This window comes from Anoplophora glabripennis, unplaced genomic scaffold (genome assembly GCF_000390285.2).
Source record: "Anoplophora glabripennis isolate ALB-LARVAE unplaced genomic scaffold, Agla_2.0 scaffold12, whole genome shotgun sequence".
Classification (NCBI taxonomy): domain Eukaryota; kingdom Metazoa; phylum Arthropoda; class Insecta; order Coleoptera; family Cerambycidae; genus Anoplophora; species Anoplophora glabripennis.
Window position 1 is genome coordinate 1,495,496 of NW_019416512.1, and position 27,539 is coordinate 1,523,034.

The window sequence follows — 27,539 nt, forward strand, 5'->3', positions numbered from 1 at the left end:
ACTTTAGTTTTTGTGCAAATTTTGTAAAAAATACATTTATCTGTTTTTCACTTGAAAATGGGATACTCTTCTTCTTCTGTCAACACTGATCTCCATGGAGGATAGGGTTTCAAAGGGAGTAGTCCACTGTGCAGGCTATACGTACTTATGTCAATTGTATCACTCAGAATTTTATTACTGACTATTTTTTGATACTGTATCGATAATAAATCAAAGAGCGTCAATATATCATTATTTAAACAGCCTGGTCCAATTTACAGTTTCAAAATATATTTATTTCACCGGAACAAAAGAAGACTTTCAATGCCGACCTAACGTATCCCACACGGACGTTAATTATCTAGAGATCCGTGAAACACGGAGCCACAACAAAGAATCCGTCTCGATGTAATTAATGTTGACTTAATGAACCCCTCTGGAAATAGGGCCCAAAAGTTATGAAAACTATCAATTACATTCCTCCGTATTAATTGCAGTCCTAGATAAATAATAGGTAGACTGTATAGGTTAATGTGAATACGAACTTTGCTCCTGAAACAATGTTGCCTCGGTTTCAGATTCGCTGGAATAACCATCAGGTATCTATTAAAATGGCATAATACGATTACGTGTGCCTACGACAGTAAAATTGTTAACTTTTGTTGGCATAATAACTATGTATCTGCTCGTTGTTTAGCAACTAATAATATTTTTTTCTAATATGTATTACACTTATGTATTCTTTTGGTCATATGCCTGCTGATATTAAGACCTGTTAAATCTTCGTAAATTATTATATCAGAATATATAAAAATATGGTATATCATAAAAGAAACATGTTTGGTATCTATATCTCTGGAATACGATGCTCAATTATTGTTTTTTTTTTTGAGAAGTATTTTACTATTCCGATATCTTTAAAACAATGAAAACAATACAATAGAATACAGGGTGTTAAAAAAAGAGTAAAATATTTCAGGAGGTAATAGTATGAACCAAAATAAGCAGAAAAGTCTTAATAAACATGGGTCCGCAAAGTAACGGTTGCGGAGATATGGACCACTATTCGTTTTTCAAACATTTTATTTTATTAGGAATAAACCGACAAAGGAAGCTTTTAACAAACAAAAAACAAAGTTACAGAAGATGTTCAAAGTGCCCTCCGTCCATTTCCAAGCAGGCACGACATCTTCGTCTCAACGATATTCGAACTCTTTCGAAAACACCCTCCTTGGTTTGGATTTCTTGACACTTTTGATTAATCCGTAGCTGCAGCTCTTCCAGGCTATTTACAGGAGTACCATACACTAATGTCTTCAAATATCCCCAAACAAAGAAATCTAGAGGGTTCAGATCAGGCGATCTTGGAGGCCATAAAACAGGTCCGGCCCTTCCTACCCATCTATGTGGAAAAGTTTGGTGTAAATGCTCTCTAACGGCCATGGAAAAATGAGCTGGAGCACCATCATGCTGGAACCACATTTGTTGCCTCTGATTCAAAGGAATGTCTTCCAAAAACTCATACAGTGTGTTCTGCAGAAAGTTGAGGTAAGCAGCGCCTGTTAATCGGTTTGGTAAAACAACAGGACCTAGAAACCTGTCACCTACAATACCCATCCAAATGTTTAATGAAAAACGTGCCTGATGTCCAGATTCTATTAGAGCATGAGGATTTTCGTCGGCCCAAATATGCGTATTGTGAAAATTAAACACTCCATTTCTTGTGAACCCGGCCTCATCAGTAAAAAGAATGTTTGCAAGAAAACGAGGGTCTTCAGCATCATGACGTAGAAACCAGCGGCAAAAAACCAAACGTGCTTGATGATCATTTATTGGATTTAAGGCCTGTACTCGTTGCACATGGTATGGATAAAGCAGTTGCTCGTGAAGGATTCTCCAAACAAGAGGACCACTAATTCCTACCTCGGCTGATATTCTCCGCACACTCGTACCTGGATTCTGCTCTACCAGTGCTAGAATTTCTTCTTCTGCTCTAGGAGTGGATACCGACCTTGGTCTTCCGGATAAATGGCACTGTTTGCTCAAGGAACCGGTATCACGCAATCTTTGGTGAATTCTTCCAAACATGCGTTGTGAAGGAATCTGGCGATTTGGATAAGCGTCAACATAAAGACGTCGCGCTTCGGTGGCGTTCCCATTAGCACGACCATACATGAAATGCATGTCTGTTAATTCTGCGTTAGAGTAACCAGCCATAGCGAAAGAAAACTTGTGCACTGAGAACAACTGTCAAATACGTACTGTTTATTTCACTAAACATCAACCAACTATTATAAGAAAATACACAACGTTTTTGCAAAATAAAAAAAGGGGCTAAAAAACATAAAACATTCCATATCTCCGCAACCGTTACTTTGCGGACCCATGTTTATTGAGACTTTTCTGCTTATTTTGGTTCATACTATTACCTCCTTAAATATTTTACACTCTTTTTTTAACACCCTGTATAACATTTTCGCATGGCATGGTTCAATATCATTTCCAAAAGAAGTTTTATTAATTTGACGTACGAAAGAAGATTTAAACTTCAATAACTTGAAATTATGCATGTATACTAAGAAACTAAGATCATTACAAGAATGAACAACAAATAAAATATAAATATTAAATAATACATTCTTATACCCGTACATTACAATGTTTCAAAATAATAATCATGATTGGTAGGTATAACAAATATAAATACATATAATCAATAAAAAATAAATCTGGGATAATATGAATTTACAACAGTTTTAATATGGTACAATTTTTCCTAGTCACAAGCACTTTTTTCATTTCTCTAAGATATCCCAGAATTTTTACTTTCGCTAATGGAACTAATTTTCCATATGCTTCTCGTTGGAATTTTTATTACCTTCGCCGTTTCTTCATTTTACCGGACATAAATTTTTTATAATCTGTTTATCATCCAAAGATAAGTGTCTTCAATGTTCAGTTTCGCACTGTATCTATACCCTCTCAGGCTGTTCTTCGCTTGATTCAATACTTCGGACGTCATATACACCCTGTATGTTAATTACATACGTAAACAAACTTTAAATGGTTTTAAACAGAAAATGTTATATAAGCATGTGTTCCTCAATCAACAGTTTACTAATTCCATTGAATTCGGATATAAGCATATGTATCAGTGGCGGATATACTAGGGGCCACTTTCACTAAAAACACCAGAAATTCGATGCACCTGTTTATTCTAAAAATTTTATCACATTTATTATAGTTTGCGTAAGAGAAAAATATTTTTAATGTTATCTGAAAAACGAACCGTTTCCGATTTATTACTTTTTTAACTTTCATTAAATCTAACATCACTATCCCGCTGAATAATTTCTAGCCTGGTTGCCACGTCATCAGTTTAGACTGAAGCTGCAATTTTAAATACAACATAATCACAAAAAGTTCGAGAAAATAATTTTTCCAATTTATGCCCAAATTGCAAAATTTTTGCAAATTTTATTTGCTCGGCCTTGTCTTGATTAGTTGTATTATAGCAAAATATCCTATGAACTTTTTTGAGAAACGAGTTCTGGAATTATTTTACATTTTGTGAAGTGTTTAGTAAGGCTAATGAAAGTTAAAAAAGGTAATAAATCTAAAATGGTTCATTATTCGATAAAATGGAAGATGTGTTTTTTATTAAGCACCACAAGGAGTTACAAGTAGTGATTTTCAATGAGAGTAACTCCCAGTACGTCCTTTACTGATACGCAAGTTTTTATATTCAAATTTAGTTGATTTTAACCTCTAGTTAGATAAATCATTGGTCTAAATTTCATCGTTCAGCATTCAAAGATAACTTACAAATAGTGATTTTTTTAATGTCAATCTTTAAAATTATCACTTTGTGGACCCCTGTTTATATACATTCTTAAAGTTTATCGACGTACTTAATTACCTAACACAATATTTGAATAACTAAAGCTATATTCTTGGTTCACACGAATTATAGATATCATGGTTTTACAAAAATCTCATATATTTATTATCCCTTCAGAGATATTTTACTTGTAAATTGTTCTCAGAAAGAGATTATTCGAGGTACGATCCCTGCTTAGGCAATAAACTCATTTGCTGAATTGCTAACTGAATCTGACTGAATACAGGTTGATACAAATATTCTTAAATCTATGAATGTACTTTAAAATTTTTTTTTCAAATTTTTGCATGAGTTCTAAAAATGTTATAATTTTATATCCATAAATGTAATTATACAAATATAATTTTCCATTTAATTGTAAATTTATAGTGTCTGTGTCTATTTTACTGCAAGTTTAATGTAACTTTTTTGTAATTTTACATCACGATCTCTGTGAATCTTCAATACATTATTACATCATCTAAAATCAAATGTGAATTTCAATTAATGCCAAAAGTCATGTTGCTGAATATTTTTACAGGCATGTAACTTTGAATTTACGCAATTCTACAACATTGCTGACAAAAAGAAAATTTTTTAAATGTCATAATTTTACAGAATCCTTTTTTTACAGTTTACTAACTAATTATTTGAAACATCATATATTCTAAATTAAATCTATCTCCGTATGTCGCATTTGAAATAATTTTCCAATCCAATGTAGTAAGAGATCCTAAACTGGTCCATTAACAGAACCCAAAGCGGTGCATTGGCGGTATTTCCAGTACATCTCCGTACCGACTGCGGCCTCGTACGTTAGAGATGATAATAATTCGAGAGAGAATTAGTAACGTTTCCCTTTAATTCAAGCAGAGTCGTCTTGTGTTTGCCTTTAATTGGACGAAAACCAAAACAGAGGTCGGAAATCTAGGAGCTTGTGTTTGGCTACAGGCGCACACACTGCTAAAATCTACCTGCACTCCGGCACGCCCGGAACCGTATCGTTTCCGGGTTTATTTGCTTTTATTAGCGCCCAGCGAGACCGCATAGCAATTTTTTTTAACAAGCTTCTTACGCAGTAACTTTAACACAATCTAATTGGAACTTGCAGTTTTGAAAACCAAGATTATTTTCGTAAATGAATACTGAAATAAATAGAAGAATATATTAATTAATTCTTAATGGATATTTCTATCAATGTAAAGTACATTCATAGATTGAATAACTGCGTCAAGTTGGCGCCAGGTAATAACACAAATAGTGCGTAAAAGGTGTACATCAAATTGTATTTCAAGAATGCTTTTCTATTTACCCAGGTACTGAGAAGACGTCTTGAACTGAAATAGGAAATTATACTTATATTAGACGTGTCGTGTCTACAATTAAAAAAAAAGTTTATTTTAAATATATCTGACCTCAACAACGTAAAATTAGTAAAATTAAATTAAAACAGTTTTTTAGTAGTAATAACGTGTTCCAGAATACTAATCTATTTTTTTTAAATTGCACTTAAACTTTTGTCTACACCATCACTAGGCAGCGCCCGGGCCCAGTTGCATCAGCTGACAGATTGGCAGACAGCGAATCTATAGTGGAAAATAATTTTGTAAAAGCAGCTTGCTTTTGTATGACTTTTTTAAAAATTAATATTTTTTGTATGCTTTATTAAATATACGTTACTAATGGCAAGCAAAACTAATTTGTTTTAAAATAACTATTTTTGCTGTTTTATAAAATATAAATAAATACTAATCTCATAAATTTGAAACTGTTTTTAGAATCATTTTCAGTTGTGAAGAAATAATATTTGTTACTATTTTTTAAAGCAATGTTTATTTTCAGTGTTATTATTATCTTCTGACATTCTTTTATGTTCATAGATTTAAGTACATCAGGTAACTCTCTTTCAGTGTTACTTGCATCTTTGAATGACGTTTATTTATATTTCTGCTATAGTAAAAGAATAACAGAATTCAGGTCGACGCAGGTAGTAATTCTCTCAAATCTATGAATGTACTTTATGTCCGGGCAATATTCGTATCATTATCTTGATACAGAAAACGATGTAAAAAATAGTGTTCTTTCGTTCGTGTGATTGCCAGAAAGTCCTGATAATAACAACCCCCAACTTCCTTAAAGATAAAGTCCCGACTCTATATTTACCATCTGAAAATTACACAAATACACGTTTTCTATTGTGGCCCATAAAATATGCACGCACATATTCCAGCGATTATTGTGTTTAACCGTTTTTCCCGCCGTTCTCTGTGGGATCCCACAGCTGAACGATTTTGGCGCTTGCCAGTATTTTTATTGTCACAACCTAAGTGGATGAATATTTAAAAAATAATGGCCTGCAACCCTGGTCTCAGTGATTGAAAGAAATATAAAAATACGAGTATTTTATTACAACACAAAATTATTTTTATACAACGTGTTTTATGTGCCACAGATTTTGAAAGTTGGTAGTATCGTCTAGATCTAGAATAACCCAAATTTTTTTCTCAGAGCAAGCGTATTAAGGATTCTCTCAAAAATTAGTGTCTCTTAATCGCTATAATTTTTTATAAACTTAATTTTTAGAACATCTTAACAAGTTTTTGTAAATACTACATCATGTATTTGAGATGACCATTGACTTATTATAAAGGGTTTTCCAAAAATGGCTTTAGGATTTTAAATGACTATAACTACACAGTGTTTATTGTATTTCAAGTGAAATTGTAAATGCGTTAAGGTGATTCATATACAAATCTAACCGTGGCACCGCTTTCGACAGAACAGCGTATTGAAGTAATAAAAACTTATTATGGAAATGGTCAGTCCATAAAAGAAACTCATCGCAGAATTCGTGTTTTTTTCGGAGCTTTTAACCGTCCTTCTGAACAAGCAATTCGAAATTTAGTGCAGAAATTTGAAGCAACTGGGTCTCTTCAGGACAGACCACATTCAGGAAGACCAAAAACCGCACGATCTGCTGAAAACATTGCCCTTGTACGGGAAAGTGTCGCAAATGATGCATCAATATCTATTCCACGGCGATTTCAAGAATTACGCATTACGCAAACCAGTTTATGGAGAATTTTATACAATGATTTGCATCTACACGCGTACAAAATTCACTTAACTCAAAATTTGAAGGAAAGGGACCATTTGCAACGCCGAAATTTTGTTACTTGGATGTTAGAACAAAGAGCAACAGATCCACATAGAAAGTCATGCGACCTGACCTCTTTAGACTTTTGTCTATGGGGTTATTTGAAAAGTAAAGTTTATGCTAATCAGCCAAGAAATATTCCAACCCTAAAAGATAACATTCGAGCCGCCATAAGGGACATTGAAGCTACAATGATCGAAAATATCTTCAACAATTTCAATGCTCGAATCGATGCCTGCCATCGTAGCGGTGGTGGACATCTAAACGACATAATCTTTCACTTCTAATTGTAATCGATGTTATTTTAATTTAAAATAAAGAAACCCAAAATATTCCGTACGGTTTGGTTTTTATACAACAACAACATCCTAAAGCCATTTTTGGAAAACCCTTTATTTTAACCGACAATGTAGATCTCTATTATCTACAATGGCGTCAATATCTGCTCCATAACCTAAAACTTTCTAGTCCAGGAAATATAGAGTTGGACGCGACTTTTTGTTTCGGCGAGCTGAATTTATCACTATAGATGCAAAAGACAATAACATAGTAGTTTCCACAGTCATAAAAATGGGGGGAAGATTGTTTACAGGGTGGTTAATTGTATAATTTTTACATAAACTCATGTTTTTCGCTGATAACTTTTTCCGTTCATTTTCACGAGAAAACTGTAGCGTACTTTTTTTCGTCTTCAAAATACCTAAAAAACTAGCCATCGAGCGTCAAAAAATATTGATTGGATCAAAAGTAATAAACAGAAGAATTTTATGTATGACTTTTGAATTGAACATTTATAAACTGCGTTATTATTACCAGAACGTTTTGGCATCGCATTCCTCTCATTCCTTATCACTGTCTAATAGCTCACACGAAATCTGAAATCGGTAAGTTGAATAGTTTACAAGTTATAGCCTTATAAACAAATTAACTAATTATTAGTCTGGACGATCCCAAGGATCTTCCACAATCGCACTGATTTTTTTCATGGTAGATTTCATAATAATACATTTTGTTTTTAATTTCAAATTTGCAACCTTTATTTTTTTTTATTTTTTAGCATAAGTTGCAAAATGAAATATACGACGCACGAGCGTGATATAATTATATATTATTACATATTCGGAAAGTTTATGAAAAGAGCTTTACGTTAAAAAAAATCGTCAAAATTCGTTGAAAAACAACGGAGTTACAGACTGTCAAATATAATATTTTCAAGCGCCACGGCTCGCTGAAAATCAAGCGACCCACTGACTTTTGACAATATTTCTTATGCACTTAACATACTTCCACAAATAAAATATTTTTAGACAGTGATAAGGAATGAGAGGATGCGATGCCAAAACGTTCTGGTAATAATAATGTAGTTTATAAATGTTTAATTTAAAAGTCATAATAAACTTCTTCTGTTTATAACTTTTAATTTAAACAATATTTTTTGACGCTCGAGGTCTAGTTTTGTAGGTCTTTTGAAGACGAAAAAAAAGTACTTTACTGTTTTCTCGTGGAAAAACGTGAATTTACGTAAAAATACAATTAACCACCCTGTAAACAATCTTCCCCCCGTTTTTATGACTGTGGAGACTAATATTATTATATATTAATTTTATATCTATTCAGCTTGCCGAAACAAAAAGTCGCGAAATGGTCATTTCCCAGCTTATTTTCCTGGCCTATTACGCCGTTATAGCGGCCATACTTTTTCTTTGTACAACGAATAATTATTACAACAGTACTTATTATTCCCAATAAATATTTTTCGACTTTGTTTTCGTCTCACAAATTATTCAGGGAACCAGGTCGGCATTTCTTTGTGTATACAAAAAAATCCTCGATAACAAATTCACTTAATGACCCGCAATCGAGGTACGAGTCGTGAACAGAAGTCAGAGCCGTTATACAAGCTGTTTTTAATAATCCATTGTCTCTTGAATTATAAAGGGCGATAAATGGGGCCGGTTAAAAGGTGTAATTATCTGAAATTCGAAAACCCTAATGGTTTTAATTAACCGGTTTCGTTAAGGTAAGAAATTATAATATTTCATAACGAATCGCGTAATGAAGAGGGGCGGTGATTAAGCCTATTTATTTATGTATTTGGACAAGGTAAAGAGTCGCATGAATTATGAAGATGCCAGCCACGGAACAGCCCGGTACAATTGGGAAATGGCAGCGGCTGGTTTGTACCAGTAAAATTACAGCAATTCAAAATTGTACTTCTGGACAACAAACGCATTAAGGACAATTACAATTGAAATGTAAATTCACAATTACATTTTACAGTAGAGTAAAAACTTCGGAAAATGTATTAAATAATTACCCAAAAGGATGTATTTTCATTGTAAAATTACAATTGTGTGTAATTGGGGTGGTAGCATTACAACGAAAATGCTACAAAGTGACCCTTAAATTATAATTATATATATATATATATATATATATATATCGCATTAAGTGAATTGCGTCACTCGTAAGTGAAAAATTAGAAAAAAAAATGTATATCTATTGTAAATTATCAAAGTAATGCGTCCTAAATTGGTATCTGTAACATAAATGTAAAATTACAACATACTTTTAGTGAAGAAGAACAGAACAAGTCAATCATTGAGAATGCTATACCACCAGATTGGATGATTACAACATTACAACGTAAAAATAAAATAATATTACATTTTTACAGGAAAATGTATTATCCACTGTAAATTTAATTGGAATTATATTTATATATTCACATTTATCGTACCAAAGTGGCGGAAAAGTCGAAAACACTGAATTGTGAAATAGTTATTCGCGTAAACCAATAGTCGAGAATGTAAAATTACAAAGAAATTACATTAAATTTACAGAAACATTATTTGTAAATTATGGAAATCATATTTGTATAACCACGTTTATATTTATAACATATGTAAAATTACACAAATTGATATCTGTAATATAAATGTAAAATTACAAGTAAAACTTTTAGTGCAAACAACAGAACAAGTCAATCATTGAGAATACTGATCCATTAGAGTGACAATTATAACAGCAGACAGTGTAAAAATACAATGTTACATTAAATTACAGGAAAATGTACTATCCACTGTAAATTTAATTGGATTACATTTATATAAACACATTTAAATTGTACCAAAGTACCAGATAAGTCGAAAACACTGTGAATGGTGAAATAGTCGTAAGGGTAATCTCAATATTCGCGAGTGTGAAATTACAAAGAAATTACATTAAATTTATAGAAAGATTATTTGGAAATAATGAAAATCATATTTGTATAACCATATTTATGTTTGTAACATAAATGAGGAGTTGATTTTCAAAACGCAGTTTTCGACTTTGACTTTCAAAACGCATTTCTTTCGTATTTAAACAAAATACCACAAAAAATATTTTCTATGTCAGGTGATTAATACACTTAATTATTATTATCTTTATAGCACCAACAATTTTTCACATATGATTATTACGTAATGTGAAAGTGTGAAATTACAAACAACTAATGTTTTTGTTGTAAAAAATTGGACGGACTGTGATTACGCAATAAGTTGATCACTGTAAAATTACAAATTTACATTAAAACTTAACTAAATTAAATTAAACTCGCGTTTGTAACATAAATATAAAGCGTAAAGTGCCGCTTTTACTACAAATAGTAGGATGAATTGGCGATGACTTGACCGGGCTATGAAATTTAATAATGCATTCTCGGTTACAGTGATCAATTGATTCCATACCGCCCATAAAAGCCATAAAAACTGCGTACGCCGCTCCTTAGATACACGCAACCCGAAATTAGCTTCTCTTGAAAATTAATTACTGAATATTAATAGGGGAAAATGACTGGTTTTAGTCCTCCTTTCCGAGGAGGTAAGTAAGTAACCGCTGAAAGGTATCGATTTGTAATTAGGGGCGAATTGTCTCTTTGAGCCCCGTGTAGTGGCATACATTTATTACAAATACTTCACAAATTAGTTGCCCCGGATGATCCGGCGGGTCTCATGAAATCGCAGCTTGCAGAGTCGGCACGGCACGCACGGTTGCATGGGAGAACGGAGCACGAAGGACGCGTGACAGCTGGAACACGAAAACGTCAGGCTCGAGGATAATAATTTCATTAACCGCTCGAAAAATTGCTTCCCGTTATTGCGAATTATGATAATGAGGCTATTTACATTTGAAAATAAAATTTGTGGGAATGCCGGGTAAACAAGACTTTGCCGGCGCTAACTATGTATGTCAGGATCGGACATCCGACTAACATGAAATAGCCTGTTTAGGAAATATGATTATTTTTGTAAATATGTTCTTGAATGTATGCATTAACAACATTTTCAGTAACCAAAGTCGTTCAAACTGCAGAACTGTGCTTAAAATTGTTAAAACTTACTGAGAACCCCTGGAATCGTGCCTGATTTGCGTACAACATAGAAAGAGGTGAATAGTAGTGACTGTAAATAACGTGTCCTCGTTTAAGTGAAGTAATTTATTTTTCTAGATGCATTCTTTTAACTGTAACGTACGTTTACAATTACTTCTCGTTTTGGGTTCTGTTTTTCGCCTAGAAATTCTCAAGAAATATATCAAGATTAGATTGGAAGTTAAAACTGAAATTTCACGCTTTTTTATGCGCTATCAAGCAAGTACATGTTAACAACCAACCACTCGGCAAAAATGCCCTTTCTATGATTCCTAATAAGATTGCACAGGTTTTGAAACTAGAACATCCTGAAACATATACAAGCCATTCATTCCGAAGAACATCGGCAACGTTACTGGCTATTACAGGAACTGGTATATTAGCAATCAAGAGACATGGTGGGTGGAAATCAGCCACAATTGCAGAGAGTTATGTTGCTGACAGTTTAAGTAACAAAAATGAAATGGCCAACAGGATTCTTTACAATGACACTTACTTCAACTCCAGATTCTAGTAGTACGTCGCATCATGCAGTCAGATAATATTGAACCTCCGGTGACTGAAATGGAGCGGTCAAATCATTTTGAGAAAAATGTGACAATTAGCAAACGCGAGGGGAATAATTATCCAGATTTTATAAATGTTACTAAATGTAATAACTGTACCATTACTATAAATATTCATTCATAATAATTAATAAAATGTAATGGTCATAAAATATGCATTTAGAACTGGAAATCGTTTTTTTCCCTAGGGAGGTAAGTTACCTCACTTACCTCCCGTTGTCAATAGCAACTTCCACTTCTACGGTAAAAATCCACTTATCTCCTTAAAAACAATGTATTGATAGTCTATTTACTATAGTGGGAGTAGATTAATGATTTTTCAATTATTTTTTATTGCAAGTACCTACTTCTAGTACGTCTTTTTTCATGTGTCTGTATTTTACTTCGCGTAAACATTCTAACAATGACAAACGAGGCTGGAAAACGAGGGAATTATGGATCGCCCTGTACGAGAGCCGGAGTGAATAATGAAGTCGGGGCAATTTGTTTCGAAGCCAAATGGAGGTAGCAATGAATGGCCGCGTCTAGGCGTAGGAATTCCGTAAAAGCCATTCGGTGATCTAAGTAAGCCGGGGTCCTGTACAATGGCTTATTTTAACTGTTCATCGAAATCCAGCGGGGCTTATTGTGCTCAAAATCAATTTAACTGAAAATATTGCAACCTTTAACATCGCTCTCTTACGGCCTTACAAATCACCCCGCCCGGATCCCAACTGATGCCATTGTAATTGTAATAAAGTAACGAAAACATGGATTTTTACCGACCTTTCGGTATTTATTGCTTCGGCGGGAACAGTCACATGAAAAATGGAAGGAAGTAAAGCGTCTAGGAAAATTTAAAGAACACAATTAGACTGAAGCAAGTGGAATAATAAATAATATTCCGTATACAATATACCGCCTGCATTACAAAATACAGTTATTTAATTATAAGGAAATGAGAGACTATTGAGGATACGTCGCACATGTATATAATATGAAATAAGCACTTGTTTCAAAGTTGAACGATGAAGATGGAAGAAGAAATATATCAAATATTATTTAATAACTCTTTTCTCAATAATATACAGGGTTTTCAAAAAGTTTGGAACCCCCCCTCTATCTCAGAAAATACTCCTCAGACAAAAAATGATTAGAACAAAAGTTGCAGGGCTTTGAGAGAGAAATTCAACGGTGACCTTGACTATGACCTTGACCATGACCTTGAAGGTCATTTAGAGGTCAAGTTGAAAATTTTAAATGGAACCGTATACTTTTAATCCCGGAAATGAAAAGAGCGAGGAATATTGGGTCATTTATTAAAAATCGATCTGACTTGTAAACGACCTTGAATGTCATGGTCAAGGTCAAATCCGAACCTAAGAATTTCCATTTTTTTCCATTTCCGGGGTCAAAAATATACGGTTCCATTTAACATTTTCAGATTGACCTCTAAATGACCTTGAAGGTCATGGTCAAGGTCACAGTCGAATGTAAAATTTTCCGCTCTTACCATTTCCGGGGTCAAAAGTATACGATTCCATTTAAAATTTTCAACTTGACCCCTAAATGACCTTCAAGGTCATGGTCAAGGTCACCGTTGGATTACTCACTCAAAACCCAGCAACTTTTGTCCTAATCATTTTTTTTGTTTGAGCAGTATTTTCTGAGGTAGAGGGGGGTTCAAAACTGTTTGAAGACCCTGTATAAAGGTTCTTAAGAGGTTTTCTTTTTTTTAATGTTCATTATTCAACAATTAATTATTAATATTTTTTAATTAACGATGTTCCCTAGCTTTTAGTACATAATATTTTGTTTGTTCCTGGACCACCCGTTAATAAGAAACCTTTCCGGCCATACAGCCCTCTGAAAAAAGGTGTCGTTGCTTGCCAACACCTACCGCCATTTCGAATCCAAATTGAAAAAATGTGCACTATATCTTGTATCGCTTTTGCTTTGAAAATTCCCGATGATCACCTTTTTTCCAACCTCTTAAGCAAGAAATACCAAAATCTGCATACCTACAGGATGTTTCTAAAATAAGTGCGTTCCTCACTTTCGTGACCTCTACTACCCTTTTTTAAGGAACCTATATAAAAATATACAGAGATTCTGTAAAGAAGACACAGGTTTAATAAACATTTCAAATGGAAACATGCCTAGAAAAATGGTAAGTATTTATTATCCGATTTATTTCGGTTTTTTTTCTAAAAGATGAAGCAGTAAAAACTCTATTCTGGAGCAAAACACTAATATTTTCTATGTTCAAGGCATACTTCGAATTTTTTTCACTGTCAAATTTTACAAAAACTGAGGCGATTTATTTTATTTCAAATGTAATTACGGCACTGGATTCAGCATCCTCTAAAACGATTTTATTCCAAATTTCGTAAATAAATATTTAATAATGATTAATTTATAACAATTTTAATGTTGTAGACTTCATTTTATTAGATAGATAGATAGATAAATTTATTAACTACTTTTTATACAGAGAAGTACAATTGTAGTAAGTCAAACATATATCAATAGTACAATTGTAGTTAGTCAAACATATATCAATAGTAAAAAAAAATCAATAATGCACAATGTATAAAACAAAAAATAACATTAACAAAACTTACATAACGACAAAAGTACCATTAAAATAATCAAGACAAAAAATAATTAAAAATTTAAAAATCTCAGATACTCCTGCACCGAATAAAAACAATTTTCGGGAAGATATTTCCTGATACTTAATTTAAATTTACAAGAGTTTATCTCTTATACGGCATCAGGTAAAATATTGTAAAGATTTTGCTGAAGTGCACTTCTGGATGATAGATTTAGTCGAAAACGAGGCGGTCGCAAATAACTAGTATGTCGAGTATTACGATAATGTACATTAGAGTTACAAACAAAAGTATTAATATTTCTGTGTATTTCCAAAAGCTGGTAAAATATAAAAAGAGTAGGTAAAGGCATTACTCTGTGTTTTAAAATATGGCTGACAGTGGTCCAAAAACTTTGCGTTAGCAATAAACCTTATAATCTTTTTTGCATTCTAAATATCTGTATAGCAGAGGAAGAGTTACCCCAGAGAATAATACCGTAACATAAATGAGAGTGGAACAATAAAAATAGACTTTTAAGAGAGCACTGACTAAAATTTGGTTTTAATTTACGAATAATAAAAGAATAATACGACAGTTTTTTCTTTAAAGAATGAACGTAAGGTAGTCAAACCCAATAATTCTACTGTGGATCCATTTGTAATATTATTATCCGAGGAAAACATTATACGTTGAGTTTTATCCAAATTTAATTTAAGATTATTATTTGCGAACCACTCATTGGCTTTATTTTCCAATACATTTACATCAAATTGTAAGGAAACTGCATTATTATTGCTACAAATCAAGGATGTATCATCAGCGTAGAGAATACACCTCTCAGGAGAAAAATAGAGAGAAAGGTCATTCATATAAGTTATAAAATGTAGGGGCCCCAAAACCGAACTTTGAGGTACCCTGGTCTCTCTACTGCAGTTAGATCAGATCTATCATTTTTTAGTGCAACACATTGCTTTCTGGAAGTAAGGTAAGATTTGAATAGTTTTAACTGCACCCCCCTAACACCATTATTATTATTATTAAATAGGTACTTTTATAGCAATTTTCTAAAAAAAATGTTGGTTATGAAAAATGATTTTAAAAGAAGAAGAAATTTATTTGACGCGTAAATTAATCACATTGAATGTAAAAAAATTATAATTAACGGTTAATAATAAATTGGTATTTAAATAAATAAGTAAAAGAACAACGGAAAATTAAAGCATTACACTAAAATTAAAACACGACAATACAATTTTTTTACTTTTTAAGTCACTATTTATGTCAATGCATTTTTGTAATCGTTTACAAATATTTTTTACATGTAATTGTTGCGAGGTAACTACAGATATTATTTGATTTAACAAATCTATTTAACTTGTATACGAAGAATAGAAATCTGATAGAGTGCCATGGAAAACAAATTATTTTTATAGTTCAAACCCAAGTTTTTACATACTTTGCAACCTGGTAATGAAGAAAGAAGGATGGAATTTTGTTTATGAGCTCAAGGAGAGTACCTCAAGAATATAAATCTTCTAAAAACTATTATATTCAGCGATGAGGCAACTTTTACAACTAATGGAGTGGTATAGTCACAAAATTCTAGGTACAAGGCTACAGAAAAACCAGAATGGGTTATTAATTGTAAACGACAAGTTGTTTACAGTCCATAAGGAATGAATTTTGGAATATATTACATGAACTTCCGGTACAAGAAGGAGTAAGTCTTCATTTTCAGTTAGATGAATGTCCTATCCACAAGTGGTAACCGATTGGCTTCACGTTAACTGTTCTAACCGATGGATAGGTAGAAAGAGCCCTCTAATTACATAGTCACCCAGGTCCCCGGACTTAACGCCGTTTGGATTTCTTTTTATGGGGTGTCATAAAATCCAAGTCACGCCCAGGCAATAGAGAAGAGTTGTGTGCAAGAATCATGCAAGCTTGTGAAGACGTTACCTCGCAGCAACTACAGAATGTTGAAAGAAATATTCGTAAGGGATTCGAAAAGTGCATCGAAATTAACGACGGCCTTGTAGAGGCTACAAAAATGTAAAATGTCATTGTATTGTGATGTTAAATTTACTGTATTATTGTATTAAAAGTGTAAAATTAATTCCTCATTTTTTTAAATCATTTTTCATAGCCAACATTTTTTTTAAGAAAATTACTATATATTACAGTATTTAATAAAATGAAGCCCACATTAGGGGATGTTGAATCCAGTGCCGTAGTTAGACTTGAAATAAAAAATCGCTAAATAGTTTTTGTAAAATTTGATAGTAAAAAAATTCGAAGTAGGCCTTGAACATAGAAATCAAATTTTAATATTTTGCCCCAGAATAGAATTTGTACTGCTCCATCTTTTAGAAAAATACCGAAATAAATCGGATAATAAATACCATTTTTCTAGGACTATTTCCATTTGAAACGGGTGACACTGAATATATCCGAAATGCAACGTGTTTTTCTAAACACAATTAAGTTTCCTCGCTTTGGGTTATGTGGATAAACCTGTATTTACTGTCAAAATACTGAATTTCAATTCCTTCTCAACAACTGATTTGCCAAGTGCCAAATTACATTTTAATAAATTTAGCGATAATTATGCTTTGCAGGTCCATAAACATACCAGAGGTCGGAATTTGGATTATAGAGGGCTTCTGTTTTCTTTTCCCGCAAACATATAACCTGTCAAACTATTTATATAACTGCATAAAATCCATAAATTGTATAACCTGTAAATTGTATAACTGTTACAGCAAACTGCATTTTTTGTTAATTCTAGTCATCTCTTTATTTGGTGAAAGAAAGATTTTTACTTAAATTTAATACCCTCACCGGATATTCAACAAGTTAACTCAAATTAAATTTTGAATATTTTCGATAACAAACCTACCTTATTTCTTTCATTCCCTTTAAGCCTTTGTATATTTTTAATTAACATTTAACATAAGTTAGTAGCTTAGTATTAGTAAATTTTAATTCCATTTCTACCATTCTCAACAACTTTTAAACACATTGGTCATGGTGACTGTAGCTGTCCTAAGGGAACCAGTTCTGATCTAATATTCCAACACTTTCAACGATGTACTTTGTGTTTTGATGTATCTTTTTTTTATTCTACTAATTTGATGTTATTTCATTATGTATCTCTACCACTCCTGATGTTTTAGTGTGCCTCAATAAAAAAAATAAATACCTACATAAACAGTGGCATTGGAAATCCTGCGTTTACACTTAACTGGAAAAAACCTACCCGTGTAACCTGAGTCAGTTGGAGCTACTTTCCAACCACAATAGAATTACCAATTATTGTTAGATGGAAGATTGTTGCCATTTATTTCACGTTTTTACCTATATCAACTTTTTAACGATTTAAAATATAATTACTAGCGACATATTACATATTCTCAATGTATGGAAAAGAAGCGATCGACGATCACATTTCCGTGACTGCAACCTATAAGGAACTTTATCCGAGGTAATAGGTACATATTACTTAAAAACCAACAATATAACGCATCAAACCTGACATTTTGGTTACGTTAATAATAATACCGGTGCATAAAACATAAGCAGTAATAAGACAGTGTTGATTCACCGGTACAAATTGTAGGCCAATAGAGACTAATAATATTCCAAAGCAATTTCTCAGCCGTTTAAGTTTGAGGGGATAATGGTACGTTCGACCGTAAGCGGGCGATGGCTATCTTATTGAACCCTGGTCACATTTGTTATTCATATACTTTTTGCCAGATGTTCATGACTTGATAATAACATACATGGTCGTAACCAACGGTACATGAACTCACGATACGTGTACACTCTACAGGGCGTCGAACGGAATTCCATTGCCAGAAGAAAGTCAAAGGCAGATCTAGTAGAGACATTCACATTTTCCTGTATATTAAAAGAAAACATTGGAAGTTTGCAACGTACGTAAATAATATCCCTGGAATTATTCTATTAACAATTGATCACTCGTTTGGAGGAAAATTTTGGTGTAAAATTAAGTAGGAATGCAGAAAATTGCACATAATCATACATTTAATATAATAATGCCCATTTTCCTGCTTAGAAACTGACACGCTGCTAATATGTTACAACTTTCGGTGCTGGAATTCAAACTCTACGCACTTCAGTTGTTGAAGGCCAAAGTTTCTATGGACTCTCTCCAAAGTTGCTCCAAACATGAGAGTTCCAAACCAAAGTAAAATTCGCGCGAGAATGCGGTGGCAAAGTGTCCAGAAAGAAAATAAATATCGTAAATAATATAAAGTTTGATAATTTTAACTTTTCCAGTAAGTTTCTTAACCCCAATCTTTAGAATTTAACTTTTTAATAGCAGTTTTTGAACAAAACTTTTTAACTTTGACCCACATTTTTACAACTCTTATTTTATACTGTACCTGTTACTCGGTTGCCGCCGGCCCAAGGACATACCACTTACCTGAAAATAATAAAAAAATATTATTAAAAAAAGGATCGGGAAATACAAAAATATATTTCTGTAACATACAACCAAGATTTTGACTGTAATTTTGACAAAATTTACACAATTTGGAGGAGTTGGAATGTTTGTAGAGCCAAAGGATCAGGAAATAATATTAACAACATATAAGGGAATTTGGAGCTTCATTTTAACAAAATTTAAAACCACTTGGAGAGCAAGAATTTTTGTAGATGTAAAGGATACAAAAATTTAACAATTTTTATTTTAATTTTGACATTCAAAAGTTAGTGACATACAATGTACAGTCTAGTTTATAGGTAGCGATGACTAACTAAATAATATCCATTTTATGACATTTTTTAAACTATACTTTCCAAACTGAACAAGATTAATTATTTGCAGTCGTAAGAAACAAAGGGTCTAAATAAGTCATTATTGAATTACATTTCAAGAACCTTCTTCTGTCTAGCTTGTATCCAAACGAACTTTTGAAAGTTATATTTATATTACGTGTATTATGTATACAGGGTGCTCCACCTAAGAGAGATTCTTATGTAACTCTGCAAGTATAAAATTTATAAAACAAATGGTTTCAATAAAAGTTTCATGTGGGCGATGAAAAGAAAATTTTTTAGCTTTACAGAATATCCCATTTCGCTACAAAACTTTGTTATTTTAATATCCTTTTATCCGTTTATCCTGTATATTATTGCATTTTTGAATTTCTTGGTTAATATAAGGTAGAGTTTATTTAATGTACATGGTGTAAAAAACTTTACCGTTTTCGAGATAATCAGTTAGAATTGTTTTCGAAAAAAATCACCATATCAGCTCTCTAAATGAGGCTATATAGCGTCTAAACCGTAAAAGTTAGGAACCTGCAGTTTTCACAGTTAGTTTTGGCATAAATTATTAATATCTTGTTATCTATAAGCAAAACGTGTAAGTTATTCAGACTCGGAAATACTGAGACCTACATTTAATAATCTTACGAGTTGAAAACCTTTTTTTTGAAATGGAATGACTCATATTAATTGTCATGGGTTAATGCACAATTGAATGCGCTTTGGACTGATATAAGGTTGTCCATACTTATCTTTAACAGTTTTCTAGGAAAATCGGGTTCTTTTCTAAAGTCCGAAAAATTAGCTATGTAACAGCATCAAGAAGGCCTTGCAAAACCATTTTTCTCTAACATTTTATGAGGACTGTGACTGACAGTGCCAATATTTACTGGCATGTTTAAAAAGTGATTTGACAAACAAAAGTAAACAACTAAAATAAAACAAACTGAAACTCGGAACACAACAAGGAGAAGAATACTTAGACCGCTGATTTACATCAATTACTCGAAGCTTCCTCCATTTTGATTAATACACAAAGAATTCGGTTTTTTAAAAGACTGTTCAACATTGGTCAACATGTCTGGCGTAATTTCTTGAAATGCTACTGTAATGCGCTGCCACATATCTTCCGCGGTAGTTGATGGTGTAACGTAAACTTTGCTTTTTATAAAGATTCATAAAAAGAATTCGCAAATTGTTATATCTGGACACCTTGAAGGCCAACTCACTGGTCCCCCGCGCCCAATCCATCTGTTGGGAAAAGTTTCGTGTAAAAACTGACGAACCGCAGCGGTATTGTGAGGTGGAGCACCATCATGTTGCATCCACATTCTTAGAAGTGTAGCTAAAGGAATGTCGCCTAATAAATCTTCTAGAGTGTTTGTTAGAAAGTTTAAATAAACTGCTCCAATAAACTGCTGGTCAAAAAAGAATGGTCCAATGACATGGGTTCCCAAAATAGGGTTGTCCACTATAAAAACAAACCATATACAAATTGTTGTTGAGTCAAAGATTTTATATAAAAGAACCTGCCTGTATAGTCAAATTTTAAATATATGACAAATTAGTGGTAGAAATCATTTATGAATTTTTGCGTTACTTAAAAACTAGTCTGACGTCATAAGGGGCAATCGAACAAGAAGCTAGTAGCGATCCTATTGCATAATTTTGAAGAAGAAGAAAATATGTCAAAATTGTCCATCAAACCCTGCTGCCCTGTTTCCTGTTTTTTTAAACAAAAGTGACACTAGTGACAGCAGTCTATCAATTAAGAGTATTTGTGATAATTATTAATTTCCTGATTGTAATGGATTCAACAAAATTTATGTGGTGTTATGTTCCACATTCTACATAGTCAATTGCATTATCTCCATAAGACTCCCAAACTGCACTATAAATTTCCATAAATAAATAGGTATTTTATATAAATAAACACAATAAAATCATTCGTTAAATATGTTGATCCTTACCTGACTTCTTTTATACCTCTGATTTTGCCAATATTAAAACGCTCGTCTCTTTTTAAAAATTCAATTCATGATCATAAAAATATCAATTTTCGGTCAAATTTGCGAAGTAGCTTTCACAAATCCCGATTCACACATTCTGCTTTAATTATAAGGGAATCTATTAAATGATTATTACTAAATAATAATTTTACTTAATAAAGGAATTTGAAGATTAAGGAAAATAACTCGTAAACTTGAAAATATTTTATACGACAGTGTCACTGACAGATTGACACTACTGACAGTGTTGACAGAGCGTCTTCTTCCAATTTTCTTCCTTTATGCAATCATTTACACATAATTTCACTACAAGGTGCCCTTTATGACGTCACAGCCGTTTTTAAATGTTATAAAAAAATCAGTTTTAAATAATTATTTTAAAACTGTTCTGACGCATTTCTCAGTCTCTAATTGTGTATATACACTAGTTAGTACGTGCAGAATTATATTATCTACTTTTTGAAATTTGGTCAACAACCCTATTGCTCCCCACACGTTCAAAGACCATCGTTGGCTATGAGTTGTCTGGAATTGGTGAGGATTTACTGTGTCATAATAATGGCAATTATGACTATTAACTATTTTTATGAAAAGTAGCCTCATCGGAGAAAATGACCCATTTAAAAAAATCGTCATCTTGATTTAACATCTCAAGTACCCACTGACAAAACTCCAATTTCTGCTGAAAGTCTACTTTTAGTAACTCTTGGTGTAATTGGATGCGATAAGGATGTTGTGCTTTTGTAAAATCCTATGTATCGACGTTGTACTAATACAACATGCTTAATAAAAGTTGAAGTGGAACGATATGTGAATAAAATAGAACAATAAAATACACAGTGAAAAATTTTAGAAAATCAAGTTTAAACTTTCTAAGAATGATCGTATTACAAAAAAAAGCTCTGTATAAAATATCGATATTACCTAATATGCCTTTGTCTAACATTTGCAAGTGTTAGTAGCTGAAAGTTAATAAAGCTTCTCCGAGGTCAAGTTTTTTTCCAAAATTCAAAGAATTTTCTACATAACTTGGCAACCCCGCACTAAAATGAAAAACTCTCGGAAATCCATATATTTAAAAATATACAGGGTATTCCATTTAAAAAATGTAATCTTTGGCCTGTCCCGTTTTTACTCATCGTCCTGTATGTTTCAAATTAATTTTGTGGTTTAGGTTTCTTGATTCTGTACAACTTTTATATACTTAAACATTTTTTCTGTATTATTAGTAACAAAGTTAAGTATTTTACTTTTCATTTCTCTTCATTTAAAAAAAAACTCCACCTAATATTAACCAACGGATTCAAAAACGCAATAATATACAAGGTCTTCCATTAAAAATAACAAAGTTATGTAGCGCCCACGCGAAATGGAACACCTTGTAAAGCTAAAAATATTTTCCTCACATGGCCCACATGATTCCAGACAACTTTTATCACAACCATTTCTTCTATAAATTTTACAGTTACAGAGTTACAGAAGAATCAATCTTTGGTGGAACACCCTGTATAATTAAAAAACTCAAATTCAGTTTAAAGATAATTATAATAATGTACAATAAAGTAAAAATCCATAGTAAATAATACATTCTTATGCACCTTTATTAATAAATTTTTGTAGTATTCGCATTTTTGGCAATTTTCAGCCACGTCTTTATGGAATAGAATATACAGTGAAAGCCTTGGCACTGTGTACCCCTTGCTTTTAGGAAATGTCAAATTTTCTATGTCCAAAGGTTTCAGTAGGTACGTCAAATTTTAAATTAGAGGATCGGTTATATGATGTCACTTTATACGTAGTTCTACTTTTTGTGATACGATAAAAAAATTACCAAGAATTACCCGGTAATTTACAATCGCAAACTAAACAAATTCCGTATGAAAACTGTTCCTGTACCGTGTATAGATTACTTCACATGATAGTGAAAAGTTTGGTGGTAGCAGCTTTCGTCCTAGCAGCATTACATAAATCCATCTGTTATCTAGCAATCGGACGTTTCACGTAAACAAACGCGGGCTTCCACGCGATTTCCTCTAATAAAAATAATAATAGCAACAGTGGTCATTAGCGGAGTTATACGCGCGTCAAATGAATCAGAAAACTCGACGAAAAACAAGAAAATCCAATCTAGGAAGCCGTGATAAACAATCGCATGTCATATTAAGGGCGACTCGATCAGACATGTGGTGCGTGCATCCTGCGAGACCTTGGCAGGAATCGTAGGCTGCCGACGGGACGCGCCTTTGAACGCACGATTTATTTCTTCCAGTCATGTGCCACGAGTTAACGCATCGAGTGAGACGTTAGATGGGCCGTGTTCAACATATCCGCATCCGTGTCGTGATATGTCTTCCCATGCTCGCAAAAAATGAATTGCCTTGTCTCTGATCTGCACTTATTGAGATTCATAAATTTTAAGTTGGCAACTAAAAGATTACGAAAAAAAATAAATAAGAAGGAAGAAAACGATGTTTTGGATACTCTGGAGCTGGTTTATTCCACTGATTAGAACAGGTTAATTTCCTCATTGAAACAAAAGTGTTTTTTAGTGTATGATGAGTTAGATGTGCATCCGATATTAGGTACACAAACTGATCATTAAGTCACAAAGTACCGATCTGAAATAATTTTGGGATCCTAAGGAAGCTTGGTTTGCATATTTCCATGGCAACTGTCGCTTCAGACATCTAACGTTTTGAAAGACATATCACTTTCTTCGGGAGAATAAACTCTGAACTTACAGATTTAGTCTTATACATTCACTATGTGCATGGGGCCATGGTGTTCCGTTGCATGGCTTCTGGTTATTGACCGGATCTCGGTTATTTTGGGTTTTTACTGCCTTCCTGTAAAAACTTCACCAAAATCTTCTCACACTCTTTAAAATTTTTATATTAGTTAGGTCTATCGCTATAAACTTCATAACTGCTTATTTTTTAGGTTGTTATTCTTCAAATGACTCTTTTGCTTCTTCCAGTTTTTTCACTGATACTTTTACACATACATATGGGATGCTGCATCCGCCTGGTCCTGGAACACATTGTTCCTGGAGCACGTCTTAGGAAAACCTCTCTCTGTCTTCTTTGTGGTATAGCAGATGGTGTTGTGTATTGTGTCCTATCTTGTCAGTACACACTAAATATAAGACATATAGGTATATTACTAGATATTCCTCTTTCCGTTGTCCTTGATATCCTTCTGATGGCACGTTCGATATACCTGTGTCTATACAAGTTATAACCGTGGAACTACATAATCAATATATCGACAACGTATCTGAATTAACGCTTTGGTTTTAGAGTTGTTGGCTCCAGAACTTTTTTCTCAAGGGCTTCTATGCACATGTTGGCCAAAGATGGGGATAAAGGGGAATCTCTACTTTAGTTCGATAGTTGAATTAAATATTAGAACCTCCAGCGTGTTGGACATAGTGTTTTGTCTTTTCCACTAGGGAATGATTGCTGATCCAGCTGCATTCAATATTGGTCGATCTCGTACGTTCTACTTGTGGATATTCGGATGGGATCAAAGTTGGGTATTCTTGAATCACTTGTAATAAGGCCTCTATGTAGTTCCTCAGGAATATTAGATGCTCGAATCGCAGATGCCACCTCTTTTTCAACTTTCATGATTATGTTGTTCTTGATTTTCTTATACACTGGATTCTGTAGTATCCATTTTGGACATGTACTCTATTGTGTCCAAGATGATAAGTTGTATTTTCTTTGTCGGTCGAGAGTGTGGTAATTACCATACCAACCAGAAGATTTTATCTCCGTATGTCTATCGAAATGTCAAAAAGATTAAATCAACACAAAAATTGTTCAACCACCAGATCCACCAGAAAGGCTTTAAAACAGACACAGCAGGCAAAGTTAAGGAAATTGCACATTGCACACGATTTTAGACACAAATTTCCGTGTGTCTAAAATCTCATGCCAGACAGAAACAATTACCATGCAAAGTAGTTAATGAGGAGACATGTTAAAAATCAACGAATTGCTATACTAACCTCATCTATACCTATAACCATAGTTATTAGAATACGACGATGAGACACAGTTAAAAGCAATCAACTCGTAGCAGATCATATCCAGTCTGGTATCGAGTTGTTTGGAACGTTTGGTGAAGTTAGCCTAGAGGGCTCGAATCCTTCTGTACCATTGATAGGTGTATTAAGACTCCCATGCAGGGGTATATGAAAGATAAGGCTCAAAAATAGTGACCATAAGTTCCGGTACAGAGACAAGATAAGTGTTCTGATAAGAACGATGGAAGAAGTTGGCGTACTTAGTATACCAAAAATCGGATATCAACAAGAATAATTGGACTGCTAACCAGAATTTGCAAGAAACATCTGAGTAATACCCATGTATTAAGATTCTCAATAGACCTATATATTTATCTCTATAGTTTTTCACAAGAACTAATGCGTTTTTCTGTACCCATACTAGTTAAATGCACTATACTGTACACTGAATACTGAACCAATATGCGTCTTTTTGCATGTAACTTTCTTTAGTAGATACCTCAAATTATAACTTTAATTTGAACTTTCTGATATTTTCTCACAATCTGCTGAAGGTTACCAATATTTTACAAATTTATCAAAATCTTCAGAATTCAAAGGTGTTTTGTCAGAATTATTATTATATTAATTACATTAAAACCTGTTTTATCTGACTGACTATAGCCGCATTTCACATTTCCTCTGGTCTCTTAATTTATAAAATTCCAACAAAGGCTACTACAAAGACGCGTAGCGACAGGTAGCGGATTACATGAAACTTTCCAGACGGTAGATAAGGAAAACCTTGAAATGGCGATGCACATTCATCTATTCTGTGTAACAACATGAGAACTCTTTTGTTTGACGGCACAGAATGTCCCCTGTAGCTAAAAACTTTCGCTATTTTCTCAAATCTCTAACTACTCACTTTGCCTTTATCCTAATTAAGTAGATATTATAGACTGAGATAAATTTAATTGCAAAGAGGGGATTGACGAACTTTTTTATTGATTCTCAAAAAGTTTGTGTCAGGAGTAATACTCTTGTGTCAGGAAATCGACATTACGTCTATTCTTTAAATGCATAAACCTAATACAAATTATTTCAAAATATTTTCCTAAAATTTTCATCAAATGAAGTCGCATTAGACCCTCAATAAAATAATTGACCTATACCTAAAAAATTTATCTTAATATAGAAGATCTGCCAATTATTATGCTTTTTTAGAATTAAACTATGTTCAGTAGTTTTTGAGAAAAAAATTCCGAAAGTGTGTCGATTTGATCACTTTTTTCACATTAAATTGTAAATATCTAGGAAACGAAGCTTTTTTCGAATTTTTGTCAAATGACAAAATGTGTTTATTTTGGTCAAAAACTGTTTTCAAAGCCATTCGGCGAGTAATTCTTTTTTACAACTTTTTTCTTTATAGCAGTTAACTGACCACTCCGAAAAATATAAAAAAAATATGTAAATTATCAGAAAAATACATTTTATAAAAAAAAGTTTCATGCTGTAGGTTTTTGTTTTAAAAAGTTAGTCGGTTACCTTCATTTATAAGCATCTTTTTAGGGGTGAACCGCTCGCTTATTAATGGGACGATGAAAACAGACAAAAACAATGCATCTGGATATGAAAAAGGGTGCGATCACTCAGTAATGAGGACATTTACTCTGATTTAGGTACAAGTGCATCAAATACGAGTTTACGTGAAGGATTTATTTAAGGAGTGCCTATATTTGAGTGAAAGTACTCAGTTTTGGTTTAAATATAATGACAAATGAGTAAAATGATCAAAATACCCAATATTGAGTGAAAATGTACTCAATAATTTCACTCAGTGGATTCATTCCGAATCTTTATTGCTTTCACTCACACCGATTTTTTGACAGTGACTTTTTCTAAAAAAGTTAATTCCAATTACATATTAACTATAATTTTATTTAATAATACCATTACTGTATTATTTTGTTTTTTTCCATTTTGTATTCCTAAAACTCTTCGGGCTGAATCAGAAACTATTTTCCTAACTTAAATATTATTATACCAAGCGTAAAACACCGAAGAGCGTGGTATATCTAGTAGAACGTGATGTTAGCGGGGGTGGGTCGGGGGTTGGTAAGCAAATGACGGACTGACTGAAAGGAAG